General features: G+C 33.4%; 1 long non-coding RNA gene across 1 annotated transcript; it reads left to right on the top strand.

Annotated features, from left to right (window-relative positions):
• Positions 1-293: 293 nt before the first annotated feature.
• LOC109598693 (uncharacterized) lies at positions 294-16,330 on the top strand. The gene is made up of 3 exons (XR_007547491.1): positions 294-690; positions 14,975-15,302; positions 15,356-16,330. It is a non-coding gene; the product is annotated as an uncharacterized LOC109598693 (long non-coding RNA).
• Positions 16,331-20,397: the final 4,067 nt, after the last annotated feature.

The raw sequence follows: 20,397 nt of genomic DNA, 5'->3' as shown, positions 1-20,397 counted from the left end.
TCAACTAATTGACTTCATGAAAAGATGTTTCGTCATCTGGAAAAAATCTAAGGTCGTTTTGAGGCAATTAAAAAAAAACTTTTCCTAACAATCAGTCTAATGTTTAGTATCGAATAAAATTCGTAAATTGGCTGTGATTATACAGAGATGAGTATAGAATAAACACCCTAAAGAAATAGTCATGGTCGCAACAATGGGATAATGTAAAAGTGGCGTAAATAAAATTCAGTGTATCTCCATAGATAAAGTTTATTTAAAAGGGAGCTTGAAATCCGATTCCGGACAGAATGTAAAATAGGCGTATTGTCAGCGCGAAAATCAAACAATGACGGGCAGAAGGAAGAAGGAGCAGAAGGTGCAAAAGAAAGCTCTTTCGGTAAGTAGAGGCGCGTTTCACTCGTCGTGCTGTAGGTGTTGCGAGTAAAGTTATTCCGTCATCCGAGGCGGCGGCTGCAATGGTACAGGCCCTAGGGACATGCTGACAAGACGAGACGAACATAGAGGACAGGTTGACGACGCTCACGGCACAACGTCTTTTGTTGTTAAAACTATTGTGCACTCCGCCACTCAACAGAGATGTTACCACTACGCGACGGAATGGCACCGAAAAGAAAAGCCATGTTCGTGGTTTTTTATGCACGGGCATAAATCAATATGGACCAGTCCGGAGAGCAATTACTTTGGCTACAGGTATTACAAAAAACGGCTCGCGAAATACGACGCTGTTTGCCTGAATCGAGATTTATGTACCAGCGATTCATTCATGTTTCTTTTCAAAAACAATCAGGTTATAAATCAATGACTTGCTTTATTATACTAATCATTATTTGCCATTTCGGGAAATAATTATTTTTTATGAATCGGATTGGTATTTTCAGAACGAATAAGCAAAAAACTTGAGTCATGTAGAAATGGATGGAATTTGCGATAATTTTTCGCACAAGGTCAAAGCTAATTTTTATGAATAACAGTTGGTTCATAAAGAAAACTAGATCAAAATTTCAGCTATGAAATAGTGGAAAATATACAAAGTTGTACTTTCAACTAAGGTTTAGTACTAATGGATAAACAATAATTGATTTATTCAATTTTTTTTTTTTAGAAAAATGTCAACCTATTACAGAATAATTGATAAAAAATTAAAAAAAAAATATTAAATGTAAAGGTGGAGTCTTACATGGCCATTATTTCCATATCTATAGTTGTTCGGGTTTATTGGTCGACGTTTGTTGGAATTGTTATGATATTCAGTTGTTGAGTCAAGCAATTGTGTATCTTGGAAATTTATCTTATAATTTCCATCTAACAGTGCATGTTCAACTACAGCAGACTTGTCTGATTGTCCTAGGATGCAGTTTCGTTTGTATTCCTTAATCCTAGTAACTATTAAACGTTTTGTAGTACCGATGAATGCTTTCCCACAAGAGCATGGTCAGTTTCGACGTAGCGTCATGTTTCATTAAAGTTCGAGTCAATGAATCCTTAAACATGATATCAGAAATATTCCCTCCAAATATAGTGGTTCTTTTCCGTACGTGTCTTACTGAAAGCTATTGCGTTTGGAACAACAAATTTTACGAACAGACTGAAGTCCTCTTAGTCCAGTGATCGCCAATTTCTTTATGGAAAAGTTTGAAGCGATTGAGACTTCGAAACACAAACTTTCTGTTTGGTATCGTTACGATGATGATGATACTTTCGTGATATAGAAACATGGACAATAAAAACAAGATCAGTTTCTAAAACATCTAAACTTTTAACATAACAACACTGCAGGACAACGGATACAAACGTTCAGAAATAAGACATACAATGAGACCACATACTAATAAAGATTTACTTAGTGAGCCCACAATTGGTAAAGCTTTTTTCCCATATATATGTAAAGTTACCAGTAGAATTTGAAAAATCTTATTAAAACAATATCCATACTGTTTTTATATCAACAAGGAAGATTCAACATAGTCTCAGATCTGCCAAAGATAGGGGAGACCATCAAACAACTTCTGGGATATACGGCATACCATGCTTTTGTATACATCGATACAACAAAACGTTCAATAGTTACTAGAATTAAGGAATACAAATGAAACTGTAAACTAGAACAATCAGACGAGTCTGGTGTAGCTGAACATGCACTGTTAGATGGAAATCATAAGATAAAATTCCAAGATACACAATTGCTGGCCTCAACAACTGGATATCACAACAGAATAATTAGGGAAGTAATTGAAATTCATAAACACGGAAACAACTTCAATGGAAAATAAAAAACATTGAAGCTTGATAAAATATAGATACCAGTGGTCAAAAACACCAAAATCGCTAAGCAGATAAGAACGACCAACGAACAGAACTAAATTTCTAGAACATCAGTTGCAATATGTGAACGGGTATTACCTCGCTGAAAAATTAGTCCAGGACCTGTTACCATAAGCAATAGCATACCCTAACATTAAATACGTGTTATGTGTATGAATATGACACCACAGCAAAGCGAGGATCACTCTCCGATTTACTAACACTTTCATTGGTAAAAAATTCATCAGTAATCATCTGCATTGAACTCATCTTATCTTTTAGTACCAATAATCCAAGACGACGGACTTGTGGCTCTGTGATAGCTCTGAGTCTTCCGGAACCTCTTGCTCTACCTCTTCTCCCTCTTCACTCCATCCATGACTGCCAACATCGTATTACAATACACATATTTCTGTTCAAACGCTGAGCTATTTCTGCTTCATCCAGGCCCACTATTCTATTTCTATCAAACTCGCTTAATTAGCTAAAATTATTTCTTCTTCATACTCTAGGCATGTTAAACGTTTAGTACAATATAAATTATTAAATAAAACAAATTTAAACATGCTTATTTGAGATATTTCAATGAGTATCTACTTGTTTATCATATTTTATGAAAATATCCGTGTTCTGGGTGTTAGTATATGTATTAGGTTGTCAAAGAAGTTATTGCATTTTTTGTTATTTGGATTCTTTTTGATGAATAATTGGTTATATTTTCATCTTATTGATGTGAGATGAAATACACTTTTAAAGCACGTGTTTCGCTTTATCTAAACGTAAACTCGTTTATTATTTAAAATAATTTGACTATTTATGGAAAGACAAATTGTAAATTAGTGCAATTTTCTTGTTACATTTCAAGCAGCGCCAGAAAGAGACCGAATCCGAATGCATAAATTTGTCTTCGTGACATTACTCGCTTATACGTCGAACAACTAACATTGCAGAAATTGAACTGAGGTACAATTATCTGCGTCATCCGTCATATTTCAACATTTCGACAACGTCCTACACGAGGAATGTTCTAAAAATCAAAATGACGCAGAAAACATACTTCGTCGCTTCCAGAAGCGGAGTTCTATTGCACCGGTATCTTGTTGGCAAAAATAGATTGTTTTAAAGGGTTCTTATTTCGATTATTATTAAGATAGATAGGTATAGAAACAGCAGCAATTTTTTATAATATATAAAGTGATACTTTCGAAATTTTAAATGGAAGGAATTTGCTATAAATTTTAACACAAGATCAAAACGAAGTTTACATCAAAAGTTACAAATATTGGAGGAGATTACGAGAAGGTATACTTAAAAAAAATTATATTGAGAAAGGTCTGATGGTAGATCAACCATAATTATTGCTTGAATTAAAAATGAAAGGAATTTACACAAAGTCAGTACCAATTTTGTGAATAATACTTGATACTTAAAGAAGACAATAACATTTATCCATACATTCAAAATTAAATTTAATGGTAGACAATATATAAAGTTATACTTTTGAAATTTCATGTTGACAAAGGTCTGATGATGATAAATAAACAGTAATTATTAAAATACAGGTTATCTTGTCTCCATCAAAACGTAATGTGTACTGCAATTAGTTGACATGATCTATTTACGTGTCGCTCGTTAAAATTTTATGAATAAGAGTGCATAAACTACAATTTTCATGACTTCGCGTGTTAAATATCAAATAAACAGCATTAAAATGCATGTTTCATATGGATTATTTGCAATTTAATAAATCGTTATGATTAATTAAATTGCATGATGATGATATACACATCATCATGGGGAGCACAATTACTAAATAAATCGTTCCTTTGAAATTTACAAATTACTAGACAAAGAACAATTCAAACTTTAATTCGGAGTAAGTGATTTTAAATTTTGGATGCGCCCCAGTCCACATTTCTGAAAAACCCGCCGGATTATTTACAGAACGGGCATCGCCGTCGGAAAATTGAAGTGGTGCAACGGCCGCGAGCTGAAAGTAATAAGGCTAAGGTGTCGTCATACAAAATGTATGCGCCACGAGTGGATTTCCACTGTTCTGGTACAACAACGCTCCTTTCGACCCGAGATGAATTAGAAACCGCAACGGAAACGGACGTGGCGATTTCCGATTTCAATCAGGATTTCGGCGGGGCCGCCGGGGAATCCCATCGATAACAACGTGGGAATACAAAGAGTTCGACCGGACATCCACTATTTATCGTTGCCATATTTTTGACTATTCGATTTGTTACGCCCATGTGCTAAAACAATCACGTTTCCATTATTATTGAAGACATCGATGGTAATTTTGATGGGCAATCTTGGAAGGGCGACGTCCCCACCGTTTGCACCTTCGGAATACAAATACATCGATCCCGCCCGTCCGTTATAAATGTTTCGTCCGTCTGACACATGTTTTATTCGCCGTCCAGGCCATTTTTAACGTCATACAAGAAAAAGTCCGAACAATTCGAAATAAATTTCGCATTGCAGAAGTGACCGCGGTCCCATTCCCTAATGGTATCGATGAGGCGTTCCATTGGTCCGTCGTGTCCGTCGGGACTGAATGAATTCGTTAGTTTCGTTGTAACAAACCACCCCACACCCACCGACCTGTCCGTAATATTTTCCATAAATCATCGGTGCCGGACCTGACCTGCCAGCCTCTCATCCAAGAAAACTTTCAGACGGGCTTAGCACTCTCGCAGAGGGAACGCACGGCAACACGAAATGAATTATTATCGTTCCGTGATCCCCCGCCGCCGCCCACACCATACGCTGCTCACATATAAATGGATCGAATTCATTTAAAAAACAATTTTTCCATAAGATTCAATTTATTCATTTTCTACAGGATTTGCTTTCGTATTCGTGTCGATAAATCATAGAATATTTGTGTTCATCTTATGTTGTCTCAAATTTATAACAAAAAAATTAAATTACACCCTTTTCAGAACTTTCAAAAATTCATTACGAAGCTTGTAATAAAAGTAATTGGCTTTTACAAGTATATTGTAAGAATTATAATATTGTAAGGATTAAAATTAAGAAAATATTGTTCACTCAATATGCAATATTGGTAGAAAGTAGAGCAACTTTAAAATTATATAAATTGACCGTATGCAAACATATCGGAGGATATTTCTTGTATTAAAATTAATTCTGTTAGCTACAATTCAAACAACTAAATATTCAGCTGGCAAAAAGTAGAGCAACTTTTTACTAATCTCTACAAAATCCTCAATAATTTTTACTTTTACAGTATACCCGAAAGTAAACTGGTTTAGTAAGAACATGGTGCCTTATTCAGATAAAAATATGCCACTAAAACTTTTTTTTCCAACAAGACCCGAAGAACACTTCAAAATATTTGAAGCAGTGGCTTTTAAGGAAAATAATTAATGTTATGAACTGGCCTTGTCAATTTCCCGATTTAAACTCCATTGAAAACTTATAGGAGATAGTGAACAACAAAATTAGTCAAAGAGTATAGTAATCAGCAAGATTTATTCACGGTTCTGCAAGATTCCTGGCAAAATATGGATGCAAATATTATTGACCATATGTTACTTTCCATGAAAAAAAGGTGTTTGGAAGTTATTCTTAATAATGGGAATTTTACAATATATTAGTGTAGAATTAATTAAAATACTAATTACAAATTATTTGTAGTAATAAAACTTTAAATAACATAACATAACACTACTTTTTGCCAACCCAAAACAAATAATTTTAACTATGTAATTCTTAAATTTATGAAGGAAAGTTAATTTTTAATATACATTTTTTTGAACATAATATTCAGGACACAAATTACTGTATACAATACTGTATAATTTTCAATTCGATATATGTGATGGTTTTACTATCTGTTGTATTCCCCCGATTGGTCCAAACCTTTAAATTCCAAATCAGGCGAATGTAGTGGACGAGAAAGGGATTCAAATAATTTTTTGAAGCCGACATATATGTGTAATTTTCATCAGTTGTAAGTAATCGCATGGGTAGACTATTGTAAAAGTATAGTATAATTATGGTTGTTGAACCTATAGTTTAAATAATGAAGTATGTTAGCTTACAATTAGAAAAATGTCACAAACGAAAATTAAGTTTTAATTTTTAATTTGCCGTCGACATTTCTCCAGGGGAAGGTCCGCAATAATAAGAACAATTAAGTTTTCAAACTTTGATGTAATATGTAAAGTGCGGGGACGGCAAGAAAGAAACGAGAATAAACATATGGGAACGGGACCCAAAGTGAAATCACACATTGTGAACAGTGGTAAATCCACAGAATACACATTCTGGACGGCAAATAAAATAAATTCACTCATGCAAAATGATAGGTACACACATGGAAAGCCGATGTATTCGTTGAGTTTCGCTTCTTTCACGTTTGTCCATTCCCGAGCAGCCACAACCTTCCGCCCCCCGTACTCTTCTTTCTATAGCTCCCTGTGATGTTTGCCCAGTAGATGCAATCCCACCGGACTTAACTTTCTAACTTGCCGAAACAAGCCAGTGTAAAGCCACACATCGAACGCAAATTCAATCCTCCGTAATTTTTCACCGAAACTTTTGTCATGTAAAAGTTTTTATATTTTTAAAACATTTGTCATTTCTCTGTTTTGAAAGAAACCACCGGGGACATATCAATCAAGTTGGTCGGTAAACGTCCAATAGTGCCCATTTTGCCGAAATGTGACAACTTCGATGAAAAATTGTTTACTTTTCCTGTCCTGCATTATAATCTTTGCCAAATATGTCCAATCCACTCTATGATTAACCGCATGCACGAATCCCCTTGTAGAATTATCGTACAATGACATCTAAGGTGAAACTCACTCACGTACCAAAACAAAATATTTATTAAAATTGCAACATGCTTTCTTATAAGTATGGAAGTACTTAAATGGACAATTTCTGAAATAACATTAAGGGAACTTTTTCGGGGCGTCGAAAAAGACCCCACTGGGATTGGCACCAGGTTTTTCCGTCACATAATTAAATGCAAACACAGCCGTGTCATAATTAGGAAAAAGAATAGTAAACGCTGGCGGCGTTAAACATGAATTTTTGTCTGTTTGTCTAGCTAATAAGTGTGGCGTGTAAGTTCCTTGGTTCGCGGTTGATCCATAGCTGATCCTTAGTACAAATAGCACGATTCCGCCTAATTAAATGATCTGTCTGAAAGTCACAGACTTAATCTGGAGGGGTTTATAATTGTTCTAATGATATCTATCACGAGGGCATTCCGAGAGACAGACACAATCTAATTATGCAATTTGGGTTGACACGAAGCGCTGGGTTGACGCCACTCGGGGAATGACTGACAACGTTGCTAATCATTCGAATGTCTGTCTCCTAGTCTCGGATGCACTACGAACACAATCTGAACAATTAGTTTCTATTGATTAGTGTCTGTCTCTTGATTGCCATTAACTACACATGACCCGAGCAAATAAACTTGTTCCGCCTCTCTGTTTTCCACGCCCAAAACAAGTTCATGCGAAAATGCAACGAACGTATTTATTTATGCAGTATAAAAGCAGTTGATTTAGATGCAAAACCCAGACATCCGTCGGTGGCGAGATCAAAGATCTGCAAGTGGAAAATTGTGCATCGATGCCCAAGTTAAAATCAGATCACATCAGTCGTAAATGGGAATTAGAAGATCGCGGAGGATTCCCGTAGGGGTGAGCGGAGCTCGCAAATAAGGCCGGCAAGACGCTTAATTACGTGGGCCGTGGGCGGCCGAGTTGTAACCACGGACCCATCTGCATACGATATGACATATCCAGTTCCGTCTGAGTGGCAACCTTAATAAGGTTTCCAGTCCGCTGAATATTGAGTTTTGCTGCTGCTAACTCGCCGCATCATATCGTGGCCACTTGCAGGTCGAGCTTAGACCAGATTAGATTCCCATGAGAGGCGGAACTCTGAAAATCAAATTGACTTCGGATTGAGAGGCCGCGGTGTCTATCAGATTTCACATATACCGTGTACGTATCGTCGGGACCAGGCTTCTATAATTGTGAATGCGATTTTTGCCCACAATTACACGTTATAAGTTTCTAGTCATGTAATGTCTATTAGGTCTTAAAGAAAACGAATATCTATGTAAAAATACTTTTTTACTTAAAATGAAATTTGTTGCCTTTCATTTTTTTCTTCTTCCTTTGATTCCCTTACCTTACCTTACATTTGTGAAGACTTCTTCTTCTTATCTTCATCTCCCTTTAGCAACGTGTCGATAGAGTACATTAAATTGATGCGGAAGAGAATGAGAATTGTGGATTGAATTTTGGAGTATTGGATGTTTTTTCGTTCAGGTTTGAATCCAATTAGTTGGCCCTTTTGAACTCTATTAATCTTTTAGTTATTTATTAATTTCTTAATACTATTTTAGTATTTTCTAACTACATTTGAAAATCTTTGAAAGCATTCGTTACTGTTTTATTCTATTAAGAGAGTTTTCTTTTTCAATTATTAATTTAGTAGTATAATATGTATTCTGAAAATACCACTTATCGATTTAGATTATGATTCCTAATGTGACGGTAATAAAATAAAAAAAAACAAATGTGTCTATAAATATTTTCAGTTACAATCAATTTTATTGACCCTTTTTACTTATTACTTTGTCTCTTATCTTACAATTGGTTATCTTCATCTTCTTTTGACATTTGAATTCTATTAGATTGGTCATTTAGAACTATTCTTTTTTAAATTTAGGTTTTTATTTTTTCCCGACGTGACTAAGTAATAAAATTAGAAAAACAAATATGTCTTTTAGATACAACCAATTTAATGATCTGCCTTATTTAATCTGTTTTTGCCCCTCTTTTCTATTATAATAATTGAGATTGTCTGAATTATTATTATAGATTACTAAAAAACAACGTTACACTGAACTTCATTAAAAAGATGATGATGATGTTATTCCTGAATCAGCATGGGATGATTCAGGAGTAATATGAAGCATTTCACCTATCCATAAGCTGTATCACTAATCTTATTCATCCTCGATGTTTTTATAATACACTATGTAGTTCTGAAATGATAAGTTTAGTGACAAAGATCTATACCTTACTCTCACATTAATATAGTACGCGGTACCACCACCTTAGAAAAAAATATAAATCTATTTTTTCACTTTGTTCAGGATTTTTTAACAGATTTCCAATAATGATTGCTTTCTTAAACTTAGTTGTTTTAAGTTTTCAATTTAATTTCATTAATTCTTACCTTTCTTTCAAATAAAACACACTTTAAAATTTATTTCATTTATCATTTTGTTTTAGTAAGTAATGTGACATTAGAGGTTAACTACAACAATAATAATACAAGAGGTTTTAGTGTTGGAGTGTGGCAAATGACAAATTTAAATGTTATTCAATAGTAATTGGAGTGAAGGAGAAACGGAGATGGTGATGCGTGCCAACAGGAGCAATCTCACCCCAGGGTATCGTCGGCTTAAACACGGCGTACATCTCAATGGCCGAAATCGCAGTTTTACTGCGAAAATGTTCAATTTGAAGACACTTCATTTGAAACACATCCGTTTTCGATTCCGTTTCCGTTCGGCCCCATTCCGCTTTATTACTCACACTTTATATTACCTTTATTGCGCTCCGAACGTCCGCACCCGATCGGTTCGTTGCTAATTCTCGGTTTCACACCGATACGATAATATTAATTCGATCCTTCCATTCTGCACTTCCATTTTCATTAAGTATCGATCGCCATCAACGTTGAATCGTCGCCATCAAGTCGTTCTTTAGTAGAAAACTAATTTAAAACCTGCGCATTCACCACAATGTAAAAACATATTAACTTATTGTATTAATTAAAGCACTTACCCCAAACCTTTAACTATTAAATATTAAAGCACTTTTCCACAAAAGACATTTTAATTAACCGTGACTCTTCTTTGCTACGCCGTTCTTTTTTAGGCCACTAACGGTTAAAATATGCGTTGTCCGTGTGCGTGAGGATAATGCCCATATTTCACGTGCCAACTTTTATTGCTTGCCCATTTGCATAAATTAATCCTTAAACATTCGAATAAATAACTTGATTACGAGTGTGAATATTTTAGGTGACCGTAAAATTCCTCTCATAATTTTCACGTGTTAATAGGACCACACACACACACACACACACACAAATTATTATTAAGGAATAATAAAATTAACGTCAATTTGTATTGTCCTAAAATAATTTTGTTTTACATTTATACACTTAATAAATTAAAATTAAAATAATGATATTTTAAGGAATATTTGGTCCTTCAAATTTGAAATAAAACTTTTATTGATTTGTTATAAATATAAGTTATATGCAGATATAATTAAATTATATTAAATTTATTATTTTAGAATGAGTACATTTATTTATCAGTGTCAAAAATAATTTTAAATAATCTATCACTTTCTCAGATCATGAGGTAAAGATTGGAAATTTGCTAAATATAATTATATAACGGAACCTACAATCGCAATAGGAAATATATCTATGAATCAGATTGGAAATAGTATGTTGTATGGATAAAAATGGACATTTCTAATGAAATATTGAAAACAGTTATGTTTACTATGCCAAAACGAATTTGCCTTTAAAGTGGAATAATAATGACAAAATACAGAACTCAAATGGTGAAGTAGTGATACGTAAAAAAGTTACAGAATATTTGTTTTTAATCAAAATATCTTTTGAATATTAATTTTTAAAATCAGTTCAATTAAATAATATGAAAAAAACCTTTAATATAAAAAAAAATTATCTCATTCTCTGAGTACTAATGTTTAACATTTACCAGTATTTTTATACTTTATTATTATATTCCGCATTTTAGAAATAAAATAAATGTTTACTCTTATTTTATTGTCCAAACAAAATGAGTAATATGATATCTGCAATAATGTTTCTATAAATATATTGGTTTTTTAATTTTTAGCATTTACTTATTCTATAATTGTATAATTATTTCTAATAATAAAATTAAATAAATTATGTATTTGAAATATGCATATAACATACATACACACCACAATTTGTTTTAAATAATTTAGAATTTAGTTAATTAGTCCGATTGTGTTTGACATCAAAATTATTTTAATAATTATATAATTTATTTTACATTTAATTTTACCATAAATAATTATTTAATATTTATTATAATATATTAAATAAAACTAACTACGTCACTAAAAATAGTGTAGTCATTAAGAAGCAGAAATCATTTAATTAATGTAAAAAAAACGCCTATATATAATTAATTTATTCATTTTTAAATATTAATCTATTACAGAATAATAATTGATTAAAATAACATATTACGTTCCCGTGTTACTAACACATGCATGCTCAAGCAAAAGCATGATTCATAACTAAACACAGTGATTCCACTCGTCACATCACTGTTGGGCGACCTTACGCGAAGGTGAACAAATCGAATACCAATTGGTCTACCTTTATCAGCAAAAATTTCATTCATTCATTCATTGAACTCTTCCTCTCCTTTAGTACCAGTAATCTAAGACGATTGTCTTGTGGCTCTTGCACTACCTCTTCTGCCCTCTTCACTCCATCCATGACTGCCAACATCGTATTACAATACTCACATTTCTGTTCAAACGTCGTACTATTTCTCGAAACAAGGCCCACTATTCTACTCCTATCAAACTCGCTTAATTGCCTAAAATTATTTCTTTTTCGTACTCTAGGCTTGTTAAACGTTTAGAATAAATTAATAATAAAACAAATTGTGACAAAAATTAAGTACACGTTTGTTTGACATATCTTAAAGAAACGAAGAAAAAATAACAAAAAACCGACAATACTTTTTCCGATTGACTTGCCCTTTTTTACAGTTAGTATATTTATATACTAATTTCAATAATAGTTAAAGTATGGTCATGATTTTTTAAGTTATTGTGTATTTTTAGTATAATTAATTAATATATTTTTTATATAAAGTATTAGAATCGAATCAGCTACAAACAGGGTTAGGGCGAAGGTATCATTATTAATTTGTTTAATGTCCACATTGACACGCTACTTTAATTTTAAAATGGTTTTCATGTTGCTGCGTAAACACAAGTATTCAATTAGTTAATGAAATATGTAGCAAAATAATTAATAATCTTACCGGTAATTAACGCATGTAATTAAGATACTCATGATTATACGGTCGTCTAGGAAAAGTGTTAATTAGTTGCCAGTTGTGGATGTAGATAAAATTTCTGTTTGAAGGGAGAGTTTCATGATAAAAATGAATGTAATTAATTAATCCACAATTCGTTTAATTACCGTCGTAAATCAATTATAACAATCAAATGTCGGTTTAGTTTAAATTCAAATAAGTACTTTTTGTGTCTGATAGGTTTAACCGGATTTTGGAATTGGTAGCGCATAAAAACGCACCGTAACCTAATTATTGGCAGACACGGTCTTCTAGTTACTGATGACCAGTGAACGGTGCCATCCACAAACGAGAAAATTAAAAGAGACACATACACACACACACACACACACACAGTGGACAACGTTTAAATGCATTACGCAAACACAATGATGGTCGGTTATGTGAACTTTATTGATTTGAAAATTAACGGTCATAATTTGTAGGGCTGGATGCACGGGGTAATTCCACAATTGTAGTTAATTGCTTCGGAGCTATGCATATGTCGCAATTGAACACCCATTAGTCATATGACATTGCCGTGATGCAATTGGGTCTCGTTAAATAAGATTATCGTTGCTATTAATTGAGCGTGATGTGTGGCTCCATGGAGGATGATCATAAACTACGTTTGACCCCTTAACGTACATTTGCAACGCAGGCTCCATCATAAAAACGTCAAAATTTTTATTGATTCATAACCGCATAAACGAATTAAACAATAAATTTTAGCGACCGTTGCAGAAAAATTCAAAACGAATAAATATCATTCGAAAATGCTCTGTATTCGTTTTGAAAAATTTAAGGGATGAAATGCGGACGTAAAAACAAGCCATTAAGTCGTATAAAAATTCACGACATGTTAGAATTTATTTTTGTTTTAACCATTTATTTTACGGTTTCACTAAAAATCACGTGGAACCTTCGACGGTGCTCTCAATTACATCCAGTTGATTAAGTGTATTCCGATGTTTTATGCAAAATCCCGAGACCCCTTCAGATTTAGATTGACTGGGAACGGCGGACGGGACTTCATACGTGTCACTTGGAATTAAAGTTGAAGTCTCCATTTTTAAAAAATGCAAAGCTTTTAAAATATACGGGAAGCCGCTAATCTTGTTTTGGAATACATTAGGCATGTCATATCAAATTTATTTGCAGACGCTAAGAATTTCTCGTCCGAAATTAAGTTTCAGTCCGCGAGACCAGCAATTACACCGTTCATTATTTATGTGCTAATGGGATCATAATTAAGGTTTCTGCTGATAAATATTTAAATTACCTCGTAATTATCATGAAGAAATCTTTCCGGGATTTTTGCACATGCTAATAAATATTTACTTTTTTTAAGTATGCTCTATAAGCATTATTTTACGTCCCCCCTGCCCCCCCCCCCCCTGTAAATTAAATGAGCCTAACGAGAACTGATGCCGGGTAACGGCATCAAAACAATAACGTCATCACGAAATCCATAAGAAACAATTTTTTTGAAATTGATATAATGCGTAAAATGACATAAGTAACGTTACGTTCGGGAAATGGATGTAAAGTAGTGGAACGCACCAAGACACGGAAAGCAGGTTAAAACATTTCGCATTACCCCTCACACAATTTCGGAAACAAAAAATGATCCCCTAAAAGATGCCATCAATTATTCATAAGGTGTATTTATGGCAAACAAAACATGGTATCCCCTGTAATTTGTTTTATAGATTGTTTATAGGGGATACTAATCCACAAAATCCATGAAATTTACATTCGCCTGCACTTCTTTATAATAAAACATTGTCAACATGAAAACAATTTTAGTTTTTATCTTTCATCTTTTATTTTAGAAATTAAATATTAAAATTAAGTATAGAAAAACTTACGGGTTTCCTTAAGAAAATAAATTTGTTTTATATATTGTTATCATATCGACTCACTTTATATATCAAAAGTAGAGACACATTTTTATTTTTAACTTTTTTGTTATAAAAACAAAAGTAAGTTTTAAACAATATTAATAAGTTCATTCAAAATAAAAAATATGGAGGAGCAAAAGTAAAGAAACAAATTTATTTTTTTATTAAATTAAGTTAATATTTGGTGGCATATCCCTTATTGTTTATAACCTCTAAGCATATCTTTTTCATAGAGCCAATAATCTTTGAATGTAATCGCTTGTACTTGAATTCCATGCTAACACAATTACACTAAATAATTCTTGCTAATTTTTGAATTTGTCTTTTTGTTTGGATCGAATTTCCTTATCCACATGACGTCTCAAAGGTTCTCAATGGGGTTAAGATCTGGACTGTAGTGGGCATTTCAAAACTGTAATCTCATTGTCCTAGAACCATTGTTTTACTATTTTTGCCATATACTTTGGATCATTGTCATGTTGGAATCGCCATATAATTGACATATTTTCCTCCGTTACAATAGTACTGCTGCGAGTCTCTAAGTACTGGTATCTATCCATAGTTCCATTTATTTTTAATGTAGAGAGAAGATCACTACCAGAAAAGCATCACCAAACCATCACATTTCCTGCGCCTTGTTTAAGTGTACCATCCGAGTATTTTGGATCGTGTTACTTGGATGCCTCACCCATCGTATATCTCATCTAAATTAAAGCAAGTTAAACTTGCTTTCGTCAAGAAAGAGTACTATATTCCACTTGGTAATAATCCAGCTTAGATTCTGAATGGCCAACGCAAGACAGGCTTTTCTGTTTTTCTTCGAAACACAAGTGGTCCTCTCTCAGGCGTACATGTACAGAAATGTCCACATCCTTCAGTTCGTACAGAGTGTTTCTTTTAAAGACGTACGTGTAAGTATAGAGAGTGGTGTGTATAATAATAATAATAATAAAATTATGAATAGGTTCTTCTTTTGCTCGGTACTGTATATATGTGGTACTTCCGGGTGTACTTAAATGCCAGAAGAGCTCGAGATCACGTTAGTACTTAATATAAGCCATAACCACACTTTCCGTATTTCCTTTAAGTCCCACATTAATCACACAAATTGGGGACTCAAGCGGGATTGTTAAAATAGGAAAGTTTTAAAGTGAGTACTGACGTGATAAAACGACCTAGAGACTAACTCTATGATGAACACGACGACCAGGTGCGAAAAATACGCTGGAGGATACGACGAAGACGGATTGAAGGATGCTGTTAGGCGATGGCAATATGGTAGAGCATGGTAAAAATGAAAGGAGAGCTTGCGAATGAAATTCCACTTTAAGGAAAATGGTCGAATTGTAATGCTTCCCAATGCTTCCGGTTGGATTCAAATCTGTGTGTGAGGGAAAAACAGATTATGTGACAGTAACGGAGTAAGACGTATTGTTTTGTGGTTTTTGTTGCTTTTGTTCGGGAATCAGATTCTCAACTTTGGGCAAAAACATTTTAATTGTATAATAAATGATAATTCAAAAAGAACTTTCTGTCTAATTTGTAATTAAAATGTTTTAAGAATAGAAATATTAAATAATTGTCAATGATTCATCAAATTTGCAAATAAATTCTATTTTTTAATTGCCCCCTCAACATTACCCAAAGACATTTTTATTGAAGCACCAATTTTTCTAATATACATACAACGATAAAACTCAGGCAGACAAACAGTCGAGTCCAGGTTTGGTTTGATAAGTGACAGCCGCCAACTCCTCAGGAATTAAATTCTTTCAATGCCACGATGGATTAATTCACTATTTTAGAACAGAGAAATGTATTCCTCCATGTATTAAAATATTTATGTGTTTTAAAGTACATTATTTTGCAAATTTACAAATTTCAATACTTTTTTATTCTAGTTTCTTATTATATTTCTTTCTACCAGTGTTAAACTTAACCAAATAAAAAGATATGTTAAATACCTTTGTAATAAAGCAACAAATTATGTATAATTTTTTATAACATGTTATTCTATTTTATTCCCAAAAATAGGTCCAAGAGTTTTAACCGTGTGTTTACTTTATGTACTCCCTTTTACAAAAAATAATATATGTATATCGGAAATCTCTATATATATTTATTATTATTACATAAAATTTATATAGTTCTTTTCAGGATATAAAAATTATTTTTATTATTTTCATTTCTAGTCAAGTTTCCAAATAGTTGGTTACAGAGGAAAAATCACAAAATTATTAAATTTCTACAGAGCAATAGGACAAAGTATTCCTTGATGATATTATAAAGAAAGAGAATCAAATTACAACAAAATAGAAACAAATATTTAAACCGAGTCGATCCCATGCATATTCTAATTACACTCGGGAAATGGGGCTCGACCCGGCGAGAAGTTGCAACCCCCACACAAGAGCGTTTCGAAGAGAAATCGAAAACGCTAAAATAAACATGGTTTTGTGAATTTACGTGAACGATTCCATTGTGTCGTAATGTTACATTAAACGAACAAGAATTGGAACAAGTCCGTGAACGAAGTCGGGAGGCCTCCGCGGAAGAATCATAGTGCCCCTGAGAGGAGATCCCCCGATCTCTACCGTTCCCGCTGGCGGGATCTCTGGAGGACGCGATGCCCCGGCAAGATGAATGGGGCATCTTTAACATCGGTTAGCGGAATCGGGAGTCGGACGCGCAACTGGAAAACACCAATTAAGCCTATTACTTAACAATGCCTTTTGCCGCACTGCCCAAAAACCGGATCTATATCTCACGGCTTTTAATGATTCTAGTGAAAATGGTTGAGTTGTGGCCATGCCGTGGCCCAAATAAATACCGGGGTTGTGCCAAGACTGATTGGACGTTCGGGAATTTCTTTTATGGGGATCCCTCTTGCAAATCTTAATTTATTTAATATTAATTTAATTAATACCGTATTTATATATTATATACTCAGGCACTGCGCTATTTTTGTACAATTTATGTATGAGTGAGTTATAATCATATAATGCAGACACAAAAGATTCTTTCATTAATATGAATAATTGCCTATTTTAGAAATCTGGGTTCCATATAAGTGAAAAGGAGTTCAAATTTTGTTTGTCCATGATGATCGGATACATGCCGGAAGGTACCGTAGAGAAAGACTGAATACACAATTTCCTGTGGAGAGGTCTCTACGTTGAACATCTGGAGTTCTGACTTGGGATGCATGTCATTGCGTATGGTAGTTGGTCACTTTAATTTTCATTCCATGTGTCATGCAATGAGGTACATTAGGATGAATGTGCCCACCTCATTGGATTAATGCCCCACCGAGGTCATCTATTGTAAAATTCACAGATACTAAAGTTTTACAGGTAGCATAAACCTATCAAAAACCTACCTCAAAAATGAAAAACTGTGACAATAAAATTCTATTAGCGCAGATGTTGTCGCGCAGAAAATTAAGTTAGTATTTTAATATGACGTATATTTCCATTTGATTACTTATCTGGTCATTCGTGAAGCGAAAATTGATTTCCCTGGGAAGACGCTCCACACTAAAACACCGGCCGGAAATCAAATCAGTAAAGGCATTTATTCCGGATGTTATTGATATGACCGGCCGATGTCTATAAACAGTATGTGTGACGACTGCGGTGAGGCCTTCCTAAAACATGAACACGCCGAAGTGGTCTCATGAAATTTTAAAAACCTTATTTTGGCCCAACTTGTATTACTCTAACTTTATGAATAATACAAACTTGTCTAGGGACTTCGGGCCGACCGCGAATTATTAATCTGCAATATTTTATTTATCCATTATTAACTCTCGTGTAATAAGTTTATAAATGTGAGAAAATTGTATTTAAGAATTTTTGAACTGAATCTAACGTACCATAAAAAGTTATATACGGCGAAATTAAATGACTAATTTAATTTAAAGTTACACATAAATATTTTTTATTATAAATTGACGAATTGAGTGATTTTGTCAAAATTTTGCAACAAGACTTCATATACCAGTTTATTGTTTTCCAGTCGGGCGTCTTTGATTATTTTTAAAATTTATTTATGTAAATAAGACAAAATTAGAAATAAGTATCCAAGAACCAAATTGTAGTTTTGGATTAATTAAGTCAAATCTGTTTCCTCAGACAGAATCTGTCGGTGAATAATTCAGCTGTAATATTGAAGTGTTAGTTTTCACAGAAGCTGTTAAACAAGGTAAGTAGAGAGGGGAAGGATATTGAATTTTATTACACTTTAGTGCGACAGCTAGAAATAAAACTGCTGAATTGTTAACACTAGAAACTGGTGTCGACCGTCTTTCCCCCAGGATTCTCACTCCAACAGTTTCGATATTCGGCAACGGAAAACGGGATTATTCCGTGAAATTTGACATTTCCAAGTTTTTTGTTTTAAAAGTTTAGTTTGTCGGTGTGCACGTTACTGACGTTGCACCCCAAAAGTTTATCCAAAAATAACAAGGCTCTTAGGAATTATTTCTTTATTTATTGGCAAATGTTAGAGATGTATAAGTGTTCACCAAATAAAAAAGTTGGGGTGTTTAAATTTACTGAAAGTTTTTCTTTAGGTGTAACAATATATGTCTGAAAACTAAATTATAAAGCAATTATTTATGCCCGCTACTACATTTATATTAGTTCATTTATGTTCCATATATTTTTCATGTTAAGTAGGAGAGAAATTCAAGATTTCAAAAAGATATAAGCGAACAATTTCTCGTATCAAAACAAATGGTATCAAAAATAATTAAAGGTTTCGGTTCATGGAAATGTAGAGAATCGAAAACGAGATGGACGAAACAGACAAACCTCTAGAATATTAGATCGTCACAAAAATGTTTATTAGAAATAATAGAGATAAATAAATTAGTTCGAGGACAATTTAGCGTCGGTTAATGGAGGCAGGGTTGCTAGGAGGACGTCCAGCAAAAAAAAACCTATCTTCCAAAAAAGAATCGCTCATTAGTATCGGAACGTAACAGTAAGAAACTGGAAATCAGTACTATTTTCGGACGAATCAAAATTTAATATTTTCGAAATTCATCATCTAAAATATGTTAGAACAACTATTAAGTAGTAGGTCTAATTTTGTATATACTGTATATACATACATCTTTTCTCAAATTTTATTTAAAATGCCTTGTATGTGGTTATCCGACGTCTAGATGGGGAAAAATTATTGTTCTCTCAGAACAAGGCATGTCACAGGAAAACGAAAACGTATTCAAGCTTTCTGAAGTTGGGAACCCTAAAAAATAGGCACAGGAGAAATAGTGGAAGAGTCACTACAGAAGACTAGAACCATTTTTGCCGAGCTTCAAATGCAACTTGTGCAGGCTAAAGTTGTTATTTAGCAGAAGGTAGTTGGCCACTTAAGTTGGTGTTTGGAACATGAAAACTGGACAATTGAAGATTTTTTGATTAATACCAAATGACCAAATTAAAGTGGCCTTCTTGTTCGCCGGATGTTAATCCCATTGAATACTTATGGGATAACATTGAAAGAAGAATTAAAACTCGTCAAAATATTTCTGGCAACACAGACAGCTTTAGATAAAGGGGGAAATGTTTCTCAAGAAGATATTAATAATTGAACAGAAAGCATGCCACGTCGAATTCGGGCTTGTATCGATGCTAGGGATGGCAACGCTGATTATTAGAATAGCAAGAACCCTTTTTCTTAAAATCTGAGAAATACACATTTTTGTTATTTATTCCATATAAAATTTGTTTTAATGATTTTGTCTATAGTTTTGTAGTAAATTTGATTCGGATAAACAGCTTTTTATTTTAAAAATATTTTTTCCTTATGAATCCCGTAATTACTCGGTGATTCCATATAAGTTTGGTTGTGTATAACGTTTAGGACACTCGGTATATCAAAGTGAGATCTGGTATCCCAAAAAATTGAATATTCTGTATATTTTTACAACTAGTTATAAACATATCATGACCGTTCTAATATGCAATTTAACTCTATATTAACATATTGATTGATTTA

The sequence above is a fragment of the Aethina tumida genome, chromosome 3 (assembly GCF_024364675.1).
Source record: "Aethina tumida isolate Nest 87 chromosome 3, icAetTumi1.1, whole genome shotgun sequence".
Classification (NCBI taxonomy): domain Eukaryota; kingdom Metazoa; phylum Arthropoda; class Insecta; order Coleoptera; family Nitidulidae; genus Aethina; species Aethina tumida.
This window is presented reverse-complemented; position numbering and strand designations above follow the sequence as displayed.